At 37.6% G+C, this 17,540-nt stretch overlaps 1 long non-coding RNA gene across 1 annotated transcript in view; it reads left to right on the top strand.

The window, feature by feature from the left end:
* LOC135324285 (uncharacterized) overlaps positions 1-17,540 on the top strand; it is a 38,418-nt gene that overhangs the window by 447 nt on the left and 20,431 nt on the right. Inside the window, exons 2-4 of the long non-coding RNA XR_010385651.1 lie at positions 2,987-3,110; positions 5,685-5,745; positions 6,724-6,858. This is a non-coding gene — a long non-coding RNA (uncharacterized LOC135324285). The remainder of the gene's footprint in view (positions 1-2,986; positions 3,111-5,684; positions 5,746-6,723; positions 6,859-17,540) is intronic.

The raw sequence follows: 17,540 nt of genomic DNA, 5'->3' as shown, positions 1-17,540 counted from the left end.
GTTGGGGCCAACTGACTGAATCACAGAAGTCCCCTTTCCTCTTATTTGTTATACGGTAGCGTTTTTGATCTTTTGTAGCACTTTTATTGTTGGATTTTTTCCTCTGGATACAAAAGAAATAAAAATATGAAGATTCCCCCCCCCCCCCAATAAAAAGGGCATTTTTTTTTACACCTGGTAATCTTTTGCTACACATAATCTCAGAAACAACGTTAAATGGAGTTTGATTCAAATAGACTGTCATGAATGCATTAGCAAAATGGCAAATGCCTGAACGTGTTAAATGCTGATATGACTATTTGATAACAAAAATATTTTTCAAGTGCTGTATTCTGTAGGTTATAATTCTGAAAGAGTGTTCTAGGAAATGGAAAATTCTAATTGTTAAGCGAGCTCGAGGTAGGGTGGGGCAAGAGAACTCTGAGCGGAGGGAGAAAGGCTTAAACATACATATATATTTTTTCTGTATGACTTCAATGCTCCTGAAAGTGAGAAACTAATAGCAATGGCTTGGATCAGTGATGGTGTGGGCAACCACTGTGAAAACCTCCCCATGTAACTCTTTTAATGCACCTCAGTCCTGGCTTGTGGTAACCCTCTTAGTTCCAGTCCTGGAGCTTTCTTCAGCAGAGGCTGCCAACTGTATCACATTGTGCCAAATTACGTGGTGGTTTTCAGATATGTACAAATTGTGCCAGAGAGATTTATTTAAAGAAATTAATCAGGTGTTGAGATGTCGGTATAAATAAAATAGCACCGTTTATGTGCTGAGGTGATTTCTAAAGTCTCTTTTAATAAGCAAAGCTAAACAATCCTACTCTTGTTATTTTTTTTAATCACAAAATAAGAAAGCCATGCTGACCAGCTCAGCTGAAAAATGGCCGGTTAGTTAGTATACATTATATTAACCTCAAGCTGAGAGGAAGCAAATTTGGGACAACAAATTCAAGAGCAGCTACTACTTCTGTTTTAAGGGTGCTCTTCTAGTATCTTGTTCTGTTCAGCACACAAAGGGATGGTGTGGTTTGTGTTCCCGTGTGCTCCACGTATTGCTGGATCCCTCAGTTGTACAGATGTGTGGCTGTAAGACAGGAAACTTCTAGTTTTAGATTTGGCCGCTGCCAGATGAGAAAAAGCCACAGCATAAAATCATAACAAAAATATTTTTAACATGGTAACTGCATAGCCTGCCTTGTTGCTTGATTCCATTGTTTTGGAATTAGCCTTAATGAAAGAGAAAACAAAAGGCCTGGTTACTATGTTAGAAGTATATTTGAACCTTAGGGCAGGATTTTCAGAAGTGCTTAGCGCTGGCCTTTTTTGCCCCCTCTGACATCAACAGGAGCAGAATTAAGTCAAAAGTAGGACTTTAGCCTCATGTGACCCCATTATTCCTCTTTTCTCCTATCTAAATTATGCTCTGTTCTAATTCATTTATTCTTCAAACTGATTTGCCAAGAATATTCAGTGGCTGAAGTGGCTTTTGATACCTCATCCTTAAAAAAGATTTCTGCTTTTTAGCAATGGGAATGTAGGACAAATGTATGTAATTTCAGAAACAATCTCCCTGCCATGGCAACATATTGACTGATGCAATAAAAATCTAGGAGTTCTGTTAAGATAAGCATAAAAATACGGATGATTAGTCAGAGCTCTCTGGTCTGTAAAATGGTCTAGAAATCTTACAAATGTAGTGAGGCATTTCCATGAGGTTGCCAGCATATCTTGGTTTTTAGCCCACTTGGAAGGATCACAGCAGCAACCTTTAATTTTTTTTTCTTTTTGGTTGGTTATTAGTTTCTTTTCTCACCAAAACTAAAAGACAGAGAGGTAAAATAAAACATGTTCTTAAACAATTGGAACATTGAAAGTTTAGATGCACCCTTGTTTACAAGCTCAGGTCTGGTTTATTTTAACTGGATCATTAATTTAGAAAGAATGTAATGCTACAATTTTCCCCTGTAAATCTGATCTAAAATTGAAGACCTGGTTACACCAGGGCAAAACTGGGCTATTACTGTTCAGTGAATTTATACTCATGATTTACATAAATGCTAAAGAAATGAGTTTGGCACACATTTTTTTGCCCCAGAAGCTAGCATTACAATACTTAGAGGACCCAGAGACTGTATTGCCTGCTACCTCTGCTTTTAGAACTAGCCTAACTTCTCAATAAGCATCTCCTGTCCACCTGATGAAGATACCCAAATCAGGAAATTTTTACAGAATTCTATACAATGCTACTGAGGAATTAAAATTACTGGTGAATTACTATGTGCAATGGTCCAGTTCTTCAGCACTGAAGAGTAAGACAAATATGCTCCACCATCCATGATCGTTATTTTACTAGTTTTTTGACCAACTCCTCCATTTAGTGATGGTTAGAAGGATCAAAGACCACTGGAACTTCAGAGACATCCTGACTGGAACCTGAAATTTGGGCTGAAACATAAGAATAGATTTGAAAACGGATGAACTGTGAAGGAGTGTAGATCCTCATCCAAACAGCCTGGCTTAGACTCATCATTGTTGTTTGCCCGTGGATTTCGCTGCCAGACACTACTGGTTGATTTTTTTCCAAGCAGATACTTTAACGAGGACTTCTGTTGCTTTCTGTGGTTATTTAGCGGAACTGCTCAATACCACAGTTTTGTTAGAATGCTTTTCAGGAATTGTATATTTTTATTTTCCTCAGTTTTCTATTGGAACAATACATTTTTCGGTCATGGTAGTGGTTTCCCTTAAATTTTAATCTTAGTTGCTGGAGCACGTGTGATCAGTTTTTAACCATACAGTTAAATTATTAGCATTAGTTTTCAGTAACATTACGGGGTAAGATGTTTTCCTGCTATAACTGTTCAAGCTTCAGTTGTCATGGCAACTACTGTCTGTGTAACTTTTTAATATAGAGCAATTATTGCAGCTGCTTAATACAACTTTCCAAGAGACAGTTATGTTTTTTTTCTTCCTCTTACTTGAACCACAGACACCATAAAAGTGAATTCAACACCAACTCGGCTGCTAAAGCAGTAATATGCAGCACTGGCATATTTCCCTCTTTCAACATGGAAGATTCTACAAAGCAGACAACAGTGACCTAGTTACAAGAGGTACTATGGGAAGAGAAAATGAAAACGGAGGAAAGTAATATCACAGGTCATTCTTTCTTACTGTCAGGGATTCCTCCAGTGAATAATTCAGAAATAAAAGGATTATTCATCCTATGGCAATAAGATTGTTCATCTCTGACAACAGAAGAGCTGTATTAGAATATTTAAGTGAATAAATTACAAAACTAACTTCTTTTTGATAAGCATTGTCCAGTATGCTTTCCTATCTTTTTCTCTTTCTTCCTTTCTTGAGAGCAAGTATATATAAGGGTAAATTAACCAGCAGATGGTAGCAGTGGTTAAGATTTCTAGAAGTGATATATAAATCATGTCAGTTACTAATACATAGACAGATATAATATTTTAGAGTGTACAGACCACACAGTCGATGCCTTCACAAGTTTACTTTCATGGTGTTTATTGATAATGGATGAACCTTTACTTCACACCTTTAAGACATTTAAAGATTACCTGGTGTACACAGTAACAGTAAAATGAGACTAATAGGCCTTTTATTTTTTTGACAGAAGGTGAATTACTAGCCTAATAGTTCATCTTCACTGTAGCCTTCATTTTACCATTGTTTCCACTGCATCTGCAACATCGAGAAATGGTTTGAAGGAGTTCCCATTTGAAACTTTTTTGTCCATATCCACTTCAATTCCAGCACACTTTTATTACATCCTTTTATTCTATTAGGCTCCCTTTATTGTAGTCAGTAAAGTGAACGGAAAAAGGCATCCTGTCTTATCATTTCCATGAAATGACTTTTGATATCTGAGATAAATAATTGCAAACAATGTAAGAACTCTGGATATGGTAGCCCAAACAAAATTTGAGGTTAATAGGAGGCAACTTTTGTGTTAAAAAGGTAGTTTAGGGGAAGGAAACATGCAGCCTCTACTGATGGCTAGTTCATTTCTGAAAGATGCCTGAGGCAGATTCCTGTTAATGAAGAAGTGTAAGTGTGACATCAACACTACAGCAAGATAGCTGTACATGGATAGGTTACCTTGTTTGAAGAAGAAGAAATTCTGATCTATACTAGACAGTCACTGAGAAGGGCATAATTATGTTAAAACTACTGAAAAATGTAGCCATTCTCAGTTGCTAACCAGAGGAAAAGAACTACATCTCCCCAGACCTGAAAGTTTTAAGCGGTTAAATTTCATGCATTTCTGCTTTCAACATCCATGTATATATTAGCAAGAAGACTCTTGCAACAAAATATGCTGGGCATAGCATAACGTTCAAGTTAGTGATCACATCTAAGTTTGTCTTTAACATTTAAGACGTATTATTGATTCCATTGCTCTTCTCCATATTAAGCAACCCAAAATTTCACAAAAAGGGAGGGAAAAGCATGACCGTTATATTTGTAATGGAAATAGAAAACAAGATATAGAACCCTGAAAACTAGTGTTGGTAACTTATTTTTCTAGTCTGTACCCTCTCTAATTTTGGAGGAAAAAGAAAGAATAAAAAGAGAGGAAAGCAGTGAGATGCGAGAAGAAAAGAGTAGATTTGAGTCACAAGCTAGAAACAAAGGAAGATTTAGTAATAACACATTGTCTAAATACAACCACTGTAAACAAATGCAGATGATTAGTAAACAAACAAATGGGTCTCAAACAATTCATTTGGCTGTGGTCATTTCATCTGCTGTGATGTTCCTAGTGACTTCACTTGTCAGTTAATATCTATCTACATGACAAAATGTATTCATATATTTATACAAAATGACTCTGTTTCAGCTAAATTAATACAGCTGCCCTGTATAGACATTGTTTCTAGAAAAAATATTTCATTATGAACTATGTGCAGTTATTCTGGCTTAAAAATGAATTGGTTAGGTAATTCCAGGGTGATTCTTTAAGAATAAAAATTCCAGAATAGAATACATATATAAGGCACATCTAGCATCAGAACTATCATACTTATGTGCTGGCGTAGCATATAGCAGTTCCCACCAGAGAGGCATTACTTCTCAGTGCCTTCGTGAATATCAGGAGCTTGCTCTTTTATATGGAAATCAGCTTTCTTTCTTTATAAGGAGGGCACAGCCTCACTGGCTGAATTGCTGGTGAAAAAAATAATGGTAATTTATCCCACCGTATGATGAATCGTACTTCTTCCTTGCTAGTTTCTGAACATACACCATCAGCTTTTCCTTACTACTGCCCAGAGGAACATAGCTTAAATTTGTTTATGGATTATATTCTTAAGTTCTTAATCCAGTCCCTGGACAGGCTTTTTCTTTTTTATCTAGAATAATTCTGTGGCTCCTGGAAGGTTTGGTCTTTTGGCGTTTTTTGTTTTGTGACTGTAAATTTCTGGAATGACTAGTAGGTTTTTACATATGCTCCTTCATTTGCTTTTGTTTCAGCTCTCTTGCTTTCATAACTTATGGCTGCCTTTGATAACAATACCTGCTTTTTGAAACTCCTTACGTGGCCTTCATTATACATTTAACGAGTCATTTTCATATTCATTTTGAAAAATAATCATAATAGTTATTTGAAGTGTGCGATACGTGAGCACGATGGTTTATTATCTGTCTTTATTTTGCCTCAGGTGTGCTCATAAATATATTACGCCGCCAACCAGTAAGCAATTTCAAGCATTCTTTTTTCAGGTAAGCAGAATCTTCCTATATTTCAGGAAGTGTTTTGCAAGTTATGCTGCAGAGAAAACATCTTTCAGCAGGACAGACATCTGCATCAGCTGCACTCTTAAGCTTTTGGCTAATTCACAATATTTCTATACTGAAGCTCCTGTGAAAGTATTTAATCTCCCCTCCCCCCCCCCCCAACTTTTTACTCTATCAGCAGTCCCCATTCTGAGCATTCCTCTCAGCAGTGTATTCAGCTGTAACTAAATAAAAATGAGTAATGCTATATTGACATTCCCTATGAGGCTTAATAAGGCCATCTTGTTTGAGGTTTTCTTTTAATTTCCTGCCATAGCTTCTTCCTTTAAAGCCTGAGTGAACTTTTATCCAGCAGGCATGCTAGGTATTGCTAATCCAGTTAGTCCATATGATAGCCATTTCTGACTAAGGTAAGAGCTGGGATTTGCTTGTGTTTTTGTACTTTGGGAAATACTGTGCTATCTCTTCCGGTTTTGTCCATCATTTTCCTCTATGTAACACATAACTATTCAGAGTGAGAGGGATATTGGGATGCTAAGAAGCAAGGAAGATAACGTGACCTGTTTATTCTACAGATTCATGGGAAAAGAACCTGAAGACACAGTGCAATATGAAGAAGCCACAGTATTTGTCCAACTGACATGCTTCCTCGCCAGGCACTGATTATTAGCAAAGCCCTAAAAAATATGCTGCTAATAGTCAAGTGCCTTGTTCTGGTGATGTAGCACCTGGACTTGTTTAAGGGGTGTCATGCTCTCAGGCAGCCTAAGGAAACTTATCAGCTGCTGCAGGTGGTGTAGTCAGTCTTTTGCTTTTGTAGGATTCACTATTGGATGATTCAGTCATGAAAAATGATTTTGTATAGTAACCCTAAAATTAAGGGCAGAAGAAATTACTGAGGGAGCCTGCAGATATTAAATTACATTTAAAATCAATCTCACAAGTTGCTTATTTATCTTCCAGAGAATAAACTGAGAACTCTGGGGAAGCATCAGTCTCCTCTCCTGATACCACCCAGACTGTCCCTCCAGCTCTGCTCTATCATGACCTGTTACTTCACTTCCCTTTGCCAGTGGCACTACTTAAATACACCAAAGTGTAAGTTGACGAAGTTTTATCTGATAATTTAACTCTGCTGCTTTGGATAATCTTGCTGGTTTCCTGGTGTAGATCACTTCCAGTGATTGTAACATGAAGAGGCAAGCAGTGGTGAATAGCCAGTGAACTTCTCACACTGTGGTCTCACAGATCTACCTGCTGCCTGTTGCTGCTCTCCAAAACTGAACGTAATCTTTCTTTACTGAAGAATGAAATTGATAATTACAAGGCAGCATATAGCAAAGATCTAAACCTTTAATTTTCTTTGTTTTAATTAAAAGCTGCTTCTTAGAAAATACCCATTTTATCAAGGAGTACTGAATTGCTTGTGTGCATGTTTTGCAATTGCTTGTTTGGGCCATAGTGTTTATTGCCTGCTGCAGAAAATGTCGGTAAAACAGCTTTTATCCCAGTGGGTGAGGTCTGCAGTGCACCTGAAGTGCTGGTTGCTTGATTCTGAAGGTGTGGAGGGCCACATACCTCCCTCCCGGTCTGCTTGCCTGCTTTCTTCCTGCGGAAGCCAGGAGTAGGGGGCTTCTCCATGTCTCACCTTGGCAGTAGTGAGGTGAGTGAGTGTGGGGGCTACTGCTTGGATCTGCCTGTGAAGGGAGGAGGTTGGCATCCTAAGCAGTTGCCTTTCGGAGCAGACATGTCTTTCAAATGACTAACAGGTGGACCAAGAACAAACAGCCCAGTCACTGCAATGCTGCTGTTCTTGAGGAATTTCTTTCCATCTCAGTGTGAGAACATGAATTGTGTCTGGATCCAAAATTTGATATAATTGTTTGCTAAATCTCTTTAAGTAAGGTGAATGTTGAAAATAGTTCTGCATGTTAGGCAAAACTGGCAGAAATATCTTTCTACAGCTATTCAAAATGTCAGAAAATCTAATGTTTTGCCAGGGCAACATGATGAATAAAAACCTACTTGTTTCTACAAAATGAACCTGAGTAGCACAGACTATATTTTGCCTTACTAACATTTTGGTCTTGTCCCAGGCTTTTGTTTTGGACTTTCTTTTTTTTTCCCCCTGAAACAAGGCTTAATGATGGGATTTGCTACCCACTTTGCTGTAAGGATGGGACAACAGGATGGCCTGGGATGATAACTGGGCTGGGATTTGTGTTTAGAATAAAAATTAAGAAAAGGTATTTGGAAAAAATTGAGGAGAGATATATATCAAACTATGTAGTCAGTAAAATACTGAAATATTTTATAAATGCTTGTTATTTATCTAGTTTATATCTAGGAAAATGATGCACACACGTTTCTAAGTGCTTCCTTCTATTCTTTGGGGAAAAAAATCAGGTCAGGTTTGTACTACATTACTGTTTCCAGTATATTTTTGTTTCCAACAGTAAATCAATTCCTGCAGCATATGATCCTGGATATTTTGCTTTGTGTGCTTAAGCTTCAAGTCGGACTAGAGCAGGAAACCACAGTTAATCTTAGTTGATCGTAATGATCTGTGCAAAGGAAGGGTGAAATGCCCACTAGATCTACCATAATCTTTGCCACTTCAACCAGACTTTGCTGATAACTCAACTAAGGACTTGCAAAGTTGGCCAAAATGTCCTAAAGTGTTGATTCAACTCCTATTCAGAAGATTACATAGCATTGAGCAATTGCTCTTCCCCTCTGGGGGACCTTGGCTATGGCATCTCACAGCATTCAAACCACTCACCTTTCTTAGTTGAGATATATATATGTGTGTGTGTTTGTATCTATCTATCTATGTATCTATATTTATAGATACATAGACACACACACGCACAAATGAAACTGCTCTAACTATAAGAAACTATGAGTTGCTAGGATGGCAGACTCAGTTAACCACGACCTTTCAGTCTATGACTCCAAATTTGTAAAAATAATCTTAGTTTCAAATATTCTGTAGTATGCTTACTGTTTTTTCCACTTTGGTGTCATCTGTAAGTGATCATTATTCAGCTTATGAGGGAAAATACAGAAAAAACAAAAATAAAGGAAAATCCCTTGTGAAACTCTGCTCAAGACACCTTCTAAGTTAATCATGCACTAATAGTGACTACTGGCACTTTTGCATTACCCTGTACTGTCTTCCTCTAGCTCGTGCTTCTGTAGTTGCATATAATGTCACATGAAACACTGTCAGAAGCTTTTATAGAAAAACCCAATATATGTGGTTAGTGCTTTCCTTTGTTCAGGAGGCTATTACCCTGTCATGGGAGGAAAAGAGATTGTTTTGACATAATTTCGTTTTGATAGCGTTTGCAGTTTGGCGTGTTCTCATCTTGTTTTATTCGAAGTACTGACAATCATTTGTTTGCTTACTCTTTCCCCTTGGCCCTGTGGAAGTTAAGTTCATGGATATATAACTACAAGCCTCTCTTTCCCCCGTCTCCTTCCTTCTACAGGTGACCATCATTTTTGCCTCTTCCAGTCCTTATCTGCCATTGTTACTAAATGTCCCTGATCTTTTCAGTGTGAAATCAGGGGTATTAAGCTGAATTACCACTAGAGTGACTTTAAAATAATTTGGTTGCACAGAAACAGGCTAACAGTGGTCTACAGTGGCTATTACTTTAGCATAGTGCAGTAACAATCAACTGCTGTAATGTGTTGGTTTCTCCTTACCCGGAAAAGATAGTATGGTGATGCTCTAATTGTATACCTTGTATTTATCGACTTCAGATCCTTGAATTTAGCTTCCCCTCTGCAGCTGTGAACTTATTGTAGGAAATAATTTAATTGGTAATAATAAATGTGAGAGTGATCTACTTTATGTGTAAACAATGGCTATAATAGGTATCATCTCTACTTGTTTCCCTTCTTAGTCTTTTTCTTCCATTTAGTTTGCATTTAGAATTGGACAGTCATGAAACTATTCATGAACCTGAATTAAATACACTACATAATTCTGCCTAGAAGAAAACATTTTGTGAGCAGGGTTAGAATCCCAAAATTGGTGCTGCTGTTGCTGCCGACGTCCCCACTGCTTTATCTAATGGGCGACTAATTGAGAGTGTGTGAGGACAAGATTCATCTCTTTCCTGCTTTTTTAGGTAGAAAATATGTCTCGTATCTCCTCAGGAAGAGTGTTCTGACCATCAGGCTCTAGGATATTTTGAAATAGCCTGTTCTTATGAATAATTCAATATTCACTAGAGAAATCCTACCTATTGCATCTTGAGTGAATGCCTTAGCCAACCTCCATTCTTGACTCCCTTACAGTGATCAGGTCTTTTGTGCTGTGTGAAGACTTAGCTGAGGTCACTAGATACTGGTGTAAAATAAAAATAATTTAGCCCATGAGGTTTTGTGGTGTGATATTTAAAGCTTATCCTTGTAAGCATAACACTACAAAAAGTAATTTTAGAACCAAGAAAGCATTACGAGGAGAAGATATTTCTTTGAAAAAATATGTAATTGTCCTAGCATTTTTGCTCACTGAAGCCTACTTAGGCAGTTCAAGTGTATGAAATATGCAACATACCTACTAGCAGTGCATAATTTAGGGTACTGTCATCTGTGTCTAAATGTCTAGACCAGGTATCCTGTTCAATTCAGCAGTAAGCAGCTGTTACAGTTTACCAACTACTATATAAACACTTGAAGCTTGGATAGATTTCAAAAATACTAATGCCATGTGCTTTTCTAGTCTGGAAAATGAACCATTAGCTCCCTACCTACTGTATGTAAACTACAAAGTAGACTCTTTCAGCTGTAAAGTTAAAGACTTCTAGTTATTTCTATAAATTGATTCATTTCAGTATAAATGCATAGCTATTGGACTTGTTAAAAATACTAATGGATTTTTTTTTCCATCAGAAAGCAGAAAGCAGAAATACTCTACCGTGGTAGAGGTGATTTGTTGTATTATTCCATGTACCTCACTTTTTCATCTTTCCATATGCATTCCACATCTATAACTACTTTTCAGGTTGCAATCCTCATATTTGTAAAACCACTTGATATCCTCGAATGAAAGGTATCATTATAAGTATCCAAAGCTTGCCCTAGATATGAGAAAGTTCACATGCAGATCTGAATCTACCTGTCTTCTATAATACTAATAACATGGTACTCTTGCATTTTCTTAGCTCTCGTGCAACAGAAAAAATCATGAATTACTTTGCTTTGAGTAGATAATCTTGACTACTTCTCTCCTTTTGTCTTCAGTATGTAACTTTTACTGGCATCAGTGGGAATTTCATATGTAAATCCATGATAAGTAGCAAAAATTGTCTCTTAAAGTACTTTACTTGGCCCAAGTGTGCATATTACTCAGTTTTGGGTACCTCTTCCTGCTCCTTTTGCTAGTTCCAGACTTATTGATGTTTGGATGTGGCTTCCATTTGTAGGAGTTTGAAACCATGCCAGTTGTAAAAGTTGGGAAACATTTAACATTGTGTAGGTAGCAATTCAGTCAGAAAGTGGCAAAGTTGCTCCTTTGCTCATGCGTGTGCTTTGCAGTACAGAAATTGGCACAATACCTTGTCTTCCGTATGGCATTATGTCTTATATATAGCATTAAAGAAGGATGAATTCTACTCAGTTTGGATTACAGACAGCATGTGTAAATATTAAGAGGAAAGCATCATTAGATGGAAATAACATCAGTAACTTCATAGTAGGTAAGATGGACATAATACCAATGTCCAATTTTTCGAATCTACCTACAGATGAATATAGTCCAGTTTTACTGAACTCTGAGAATAATTGCTCCTATAAAGTTCCTTTATGTGCTTGCAGAATTAAGCTTTTCAAAGGTAATAAAGTTAGTGGTCTTTGTCTTTGAATTACTTCCAAGGGAATTTAGTGCCATCACAGTACCGAGACATTCAGCCTCCAACCCAACCCTGGAGGCCACACAGCTCTGCAGTGCCTGAAGAGATCTTTTTCCTGAAATATAGCCGTTACATTGCAGGAAGAGATTTGCAACATGATTTTTAAGAGTCAACAGTACTCAGTGGGCTGATGTGACAGGCCAGTTTGATTGCAGGTGTTGCAAAGCTGCAAGACCTAAATGTATGGTAGTTTGAGATATGTGGCTGGGCCAATGCTGTGGATAAAGGTGACACAACTTACACGAGCAGTAATGGGATTTATTTTAGCTGACTTGGTGTAGAAATGGGAGAATAACGAAGGTGTTCATCTCGGCACAGAGGTAATGGACTTCCAACCTCTAATTCTTCACTCCGTCCCTGCTTCCTTCAGCCTCCTTACTTATTGTTTGAGATCCACAGTCCCATGTTTTCTCCTCAGAGACATGTGGAGTCCACAGCCAGTCAAATTTGACATCTTGATGAAAAACAGAAACATTCTGAATTATTTTCATTTTTGTTTTTCATCATAAGTTTGCCTTTTAGCCAGGAAGAAGGGTTGGCAGAACTGGAAAACAGAAGTAGATGATTAATCTGAGTGGTCCCACCAGGAAATCTTGGCAAAACTCAATTAGGTTATAGGGAATGATCAACTCCTTATGTGATTAATTTTAAAACTTCAGAACTAGCCTATGCAGGAGATGCTATCACAGCATTTGGAGCTGGCAGGAGCTGAAGTTGTTTATGTAGGGAAAACCAAATAAATGTTGGGAAAACTGGAAGAAATGCTCCAAAGAAATCCCTTTTAATATTTTCTCTGTAAGAGGTAGTAAGCATAACACTAAAGCTGTCATAAGAAATTCTGTGTTCTATGAAAAGACACTGTGTGGCTAGCAAAAGGATTTTGCCTGCAAACTAAGCAGCAGGATTCATTTCTGCCTTACCCGCAAACTTCAGCAGAGACTTAAAAGATGGTAACACAATCATTACAATATACTTAGCTCAGAACATCAAATGAAACCCAGAACAAATGATTTAATTTTGCTTTACAATAATTAATTACTTGTATATGAGAGATGAAAATCTTTTAATGCCAAATATATTGTAAGAACAATTTATTTTGTTAATTAAATGGTTAAAATCATTTCATTTGTTTTGCAGTAATTAATTACTTCTGTGTGAGTGCTGAATGTATTTTGATAAATATAAGAAAATATTTACTTTGTTAATTAATCTTTATCAAATTATTTAATTTATTTTGCAGTAATTAAATACTGCTATGAGAGAGCTATTCTGTTCTAATAATGACATGCGGTACTGAAAAAAAAGCTGTAATCATTCTTGCTATTGTGTCACTTTAGGATGACCATAGTAATGCTTGCTAATAATGGTGACACAGTAGTTTCATTCCTGGGATCAAATTAAATCTTGATGCAAGAGGGACAGACTTCACTGATTTCAAGGGAGTTTGTCCTGCATATAGTTGGATAAACGCAAGGAATATTTTTGCCCTGTGGCCTGTGTTGCCATCTAGTCTCTGTGATGTTTCCATCTCCTATCAGAATATCTGAATGTTGAACATTGAAACCAAATCTTACTAGGCCTTGACAATAGACACTTGGATAACTGCATATTAAATATAATAGGAGAAATTAGATAAGTGGACAGTGATATCTTTGTCCCTGTAGTCAGTCTGCCTATGTAGTGCTTTTATTTATTTTGTTCATTTTATTCTTTATTCCTTATATTTTGCTATCACAAAAGAATTAAGACACAAAGTTAAGTATTTTTTCCTGTAGTTTTCTAGACTGATGGTTCCCTGGCTGTAAAAGTATGTGGGAATTAACTTTGATGGCTGCTTTGTGGCAGAAAAACTTCAAAACAAGCTGCAACACTACTTAAAAGCTTTTATTCTAAGAGACAAGAAAAATCAAGGAAATCTTTTTCAAACAAATTTCTGTCGGCCTAAGAAAGATAAATACATGTCAAAGAAAGGATTTGGCCTGAGAAATTATGCCTGTCAGACAACTTTTTGAGCACGGGAACCTCTCACAGCATCACGTAAAGTCTTGGTTAGAGAGAGAGGCTGCAGGAGGCTCAGTCTCGTAAATGAAGCTGCTCCGTTGGCCCCGCGCAGCATCCCGCTGACACCGTCGGGACGCGAGGGCGGCATGCCGCCAGCCTGCTCTGCGTGCATTTATTTGTGAGGATCAGCCTCTTAGATGGCGAACATGTGATTTTTGTTTAGTGGTTCATTAATTTTTAACAGCTTTGGGGGAAACACAGTGCATGACAGAACTATTAGCTTCACAGCTCGTAGATTGTAATTCACAGAGAAGGAGAGCGAGTGAGCAGGCCAGGGTGCTGTAATCCCCCGTTAACAGCTCCCGGCATGGGGGGCCTGTGCTCCCCAGTACGTGGTGGGGAGGTGTCTGGCTGCATCTCGCCCTGGAGGCAGACATCAATTATTTTGGAAGCATATGATGTAGGTTTTTAAAGAATAATTCACACTAGTGCTAATGGTTTCTTTGGCCACTGTTTTATCAATGTCTGAATATATTCTTGTACTGTTGAAAGTGCATATCTATATGTAAATGTGGATTTGACCATTTGAAAAAGAATGACCTTGAAAGTAGGTGAGATCTTTCCTTTAACTCTGCAATTTTTGGTCAGAAGGTGAAGTATTGCTCCCTAAACTTTTCTGCTGTCTGGCTCACTTCAAATGCTTCCGATTTTAAGTGCTTCTCCTAACAGGACCGAAATGAAGGTGAGGGTATATATGTCCATAAAAGCTAGATACTGTCTTTTCTTCTCTGCCTAGTAAAATTATCATTGCCTACTGACAGGCTCCCCCAGTAGCTGGAAAAAGAGCAGCAAATCCAGGGATTTTCCTAGGAGGGACTCCCAGCAGTGGCACCCCTGGGTACTGCTCTGACCTTCCCAGCAACCCCTTGCAGGCAGGGTGCTACTTCCAGGCCCGTGGCCCAGGGGACGATGCATAAAATTATGCTTCAGGAAGGCGATTCAATAAGTGGGATTATCTTTTAATGGGATTACTCTGCAAGAGACCAAACCGTGAAAGAGCACTCTTACGGGAGAGACAAAAAACACTCCAAATTAACAACAGGTTGGTGTGACCGGGTTACTGGGAATAGAAATTGAATTCATAATTGGTCCGAGATATTTGCTTTTCTGGAGATGAAATTTCAAGGGAGGCAATTGCCCAGCTGTTGCCTCTTGCTCTTTACACAACATACATAATATGAAGGAGTATGTGGGTTTCTTTAGGCTTCAATAATAGTTTTTACTAAACATCCTTAACACACAAAACTTGGTAAAATGCAAATTCTTAGTGGCTTGCCCAAATGTAGAACTGGAGCAAAAGTCTCAGTTTGTCTCATTTGGAAATTCTGATGTTTTGTAATATTGTTTTCGTGCTGAACAAAGTTGAAAAATACTAATCCCACAAAAGGTGTCAGAAGATATCAGTTCAGAAAGGTTTATATGTTTCCTGGTGAACTTTCTATTTAAATAGAAAAACATCTCTAAATGTTTTAGTTTGACGTGCTGAATTGCCTTTCATCCTTTATAGAGTATTAATTCAGGAACGTTTCTCTGTGCAGCAAGTCCCTGGCAGATGGTACCTCCTAGATGATGCATGTGATAATATTTAGTTGGGTAGATGGTCACATTGCTCTACAGGAGAGGAAATCTTTGGGGGACCCAGACTTGCAGGAAAGACTGGGGTTCTGGATTACACATCTCATGAGGCAGAGGACTGATAAGAAACCGTTGAACTGACTCAATATTGGAGATCAGTTCAACAGACAGAACATTCGATAGTGACCCAACAGAGACAAAATGAAATATATCAGTCTTCTGCTTGAAGAACAGTTTTTAAGCACAAGCAATATATTTTTTCAAATAAAACTTTGATTCAGTGGAAACTGTTGACCAGTTATATTTTAATTTTTGAATAAATCTTCCTATTAAACTATCTGTAGTTGGATGCTGATGTTACATTTGATGCTATTTCTTTTGACAGGCAGTAGAAATTCTCGAATGTGAATCGAGTTTCATTGACAGAATGTGTTCAGAAACTGCTGTCCCTAAAACACTAATTTTAACACATCCAACATCTGCATTACATTAGATTTAATTCATACAGAATAATTCCAGTCATTTACAATAAGTATTGAAAGCAATTTAAAACATATGTCTCATAAATGGTCTGCCATAATCTATGTAGATTCATCACCATAGCACAGATGCTTATACCTAAGAAGCTAAAGGACATGTGTAAGCATACTCTTGCATTTGCTGAAAATCTTGACAATTTTCTGTCATTTCTTGACTTCTGTGCATCGTATACAGTTCTCAGCCAGAGATTTTCTTTTTATAGTCCCTAAATAGCTTTTGTGCTGTTCTGAGTATAGGCATGAATGGATTTTTCTTAGGATAAACTACCATGATGACACACCACTAGTTGACCTTGACACATACGTAACTGCTCTGCTAAATTTATGAGACCTGGAAACACTTGTTTCTGGGTGAATCCATCCATTCATGGGTGTGTCATGCATTCCAAGAGCCAGGGCAGACACTCCACAGTTCTGAATATGTGTGTCTATCCCAATGACATTTGTGACTGGTAATTCTTTTGACTGTGTCATATAAAATGAATTGACTGTCTGATTGCCTCTTAGAAACCCTACTTGCTTCACTGGCACATGTGGCATGCTATCTGTATTCACATGGTGCAATTTTGAATTAATGTCATAAAAATGTGCTGCTGTGTGTTTTGTGATAAAAAGGATGCTTCCCAAGCTTGCAGTAAAAGCTACTATCACAAAGCATTTGCTATGATTGTAAAACTATCTTTTCTGGTCCAAAAATATGAAGAAAGGAATAAACACTGGAAATTAATTGAAAAAAAAAAAAAAGTAGAGGTAGAGAGATGACACAGGAGATCTGGCCATCATGCTTCCTTCTTTCTGTGTACTGAGTTGTGTTTTATCCCTTACTTAAATGGGCAGTGGAAAATCTGATCTCAGTCCCAAAGTCTGTAAAAGAGCACAATGTAATTACTCATGTTCTTGAAGACTTGGTCCTGGAAATGCAAGAAAAATAGCCAAATTATTGAAAATAGGAATCCAATTTCTTAGGGGATCAGGGATCACATATATAGATATAGAGTTGCACAGTGCCAAAATATTTATGTTAGAGAGGACAGAGTGTTGAGAAAATTCTGTCCTGTTTTGTAAAACTTACGTTGCCTGTGAAAATAAGTTCATTTTAACATAACTGCTCATTTGGCCAACTGAAGGATTTTTTATGTGAGCCTCCTTGTAAGCATGCATTTTTTTTTTTTTTGTCAAAAGAATTGACGTTTCTCTTGTAATTTGGGGCTTTCATTTACCAAGTTTCACACAAGCAGTTTGCATATTAGATTCTGAGGACCGCTTAGGTTTCTTTCTCATCTGTGAGTCAACCGTTTCTGTTCTTATTGGGCCAAAGCCTTGAAGTGCTTTGGCTTGCTGTCAAGTCAGACAGGATTGTCTGACTATGTCTGGGTACCAACTGTGGCACTCAATTTTAGTTCCACAAAGTGGTGATAAGGTTCATCTTTCAGCAGCTTCAGAAGTAGAAGGGAACTTGCGGTGTGACAGCTCTCATCCTATTTTAATTGGTAGGTCTACTTCTCTTCTTAAGCTACAACAGAAGCACATGCACTCTGAGATTGTCAGACTTTCCCTTTGAATGTTTATGCTTGCCCACTTTTTGTGATGTGTTTTTAAATGTATGAGGTAAAGGAAAATAACTCCTTGAGAATAATGTTTTGTTATACTTTGTGTTCACACTCAGCATTAGTTCTCT

This window comes from Dromaius novaehollandiae, chromosome W, assembly GCF_036370855.1.
Source record: "Dromaius novaehollandiae isolate bDroNov1 chromosome W, bDroNov1.hap1, whole genome shotgun sequence".
Classification (NCBI taxonomy): Eukaryota; Metazoa; Chordata; class Aves; order Casuariiformes; family Dromaiidae; genus Dromaius; species Dromaius novaehollandiae.
This window is presented reverse-complemented; position numbering and strand designations above follow the sequence as displayed.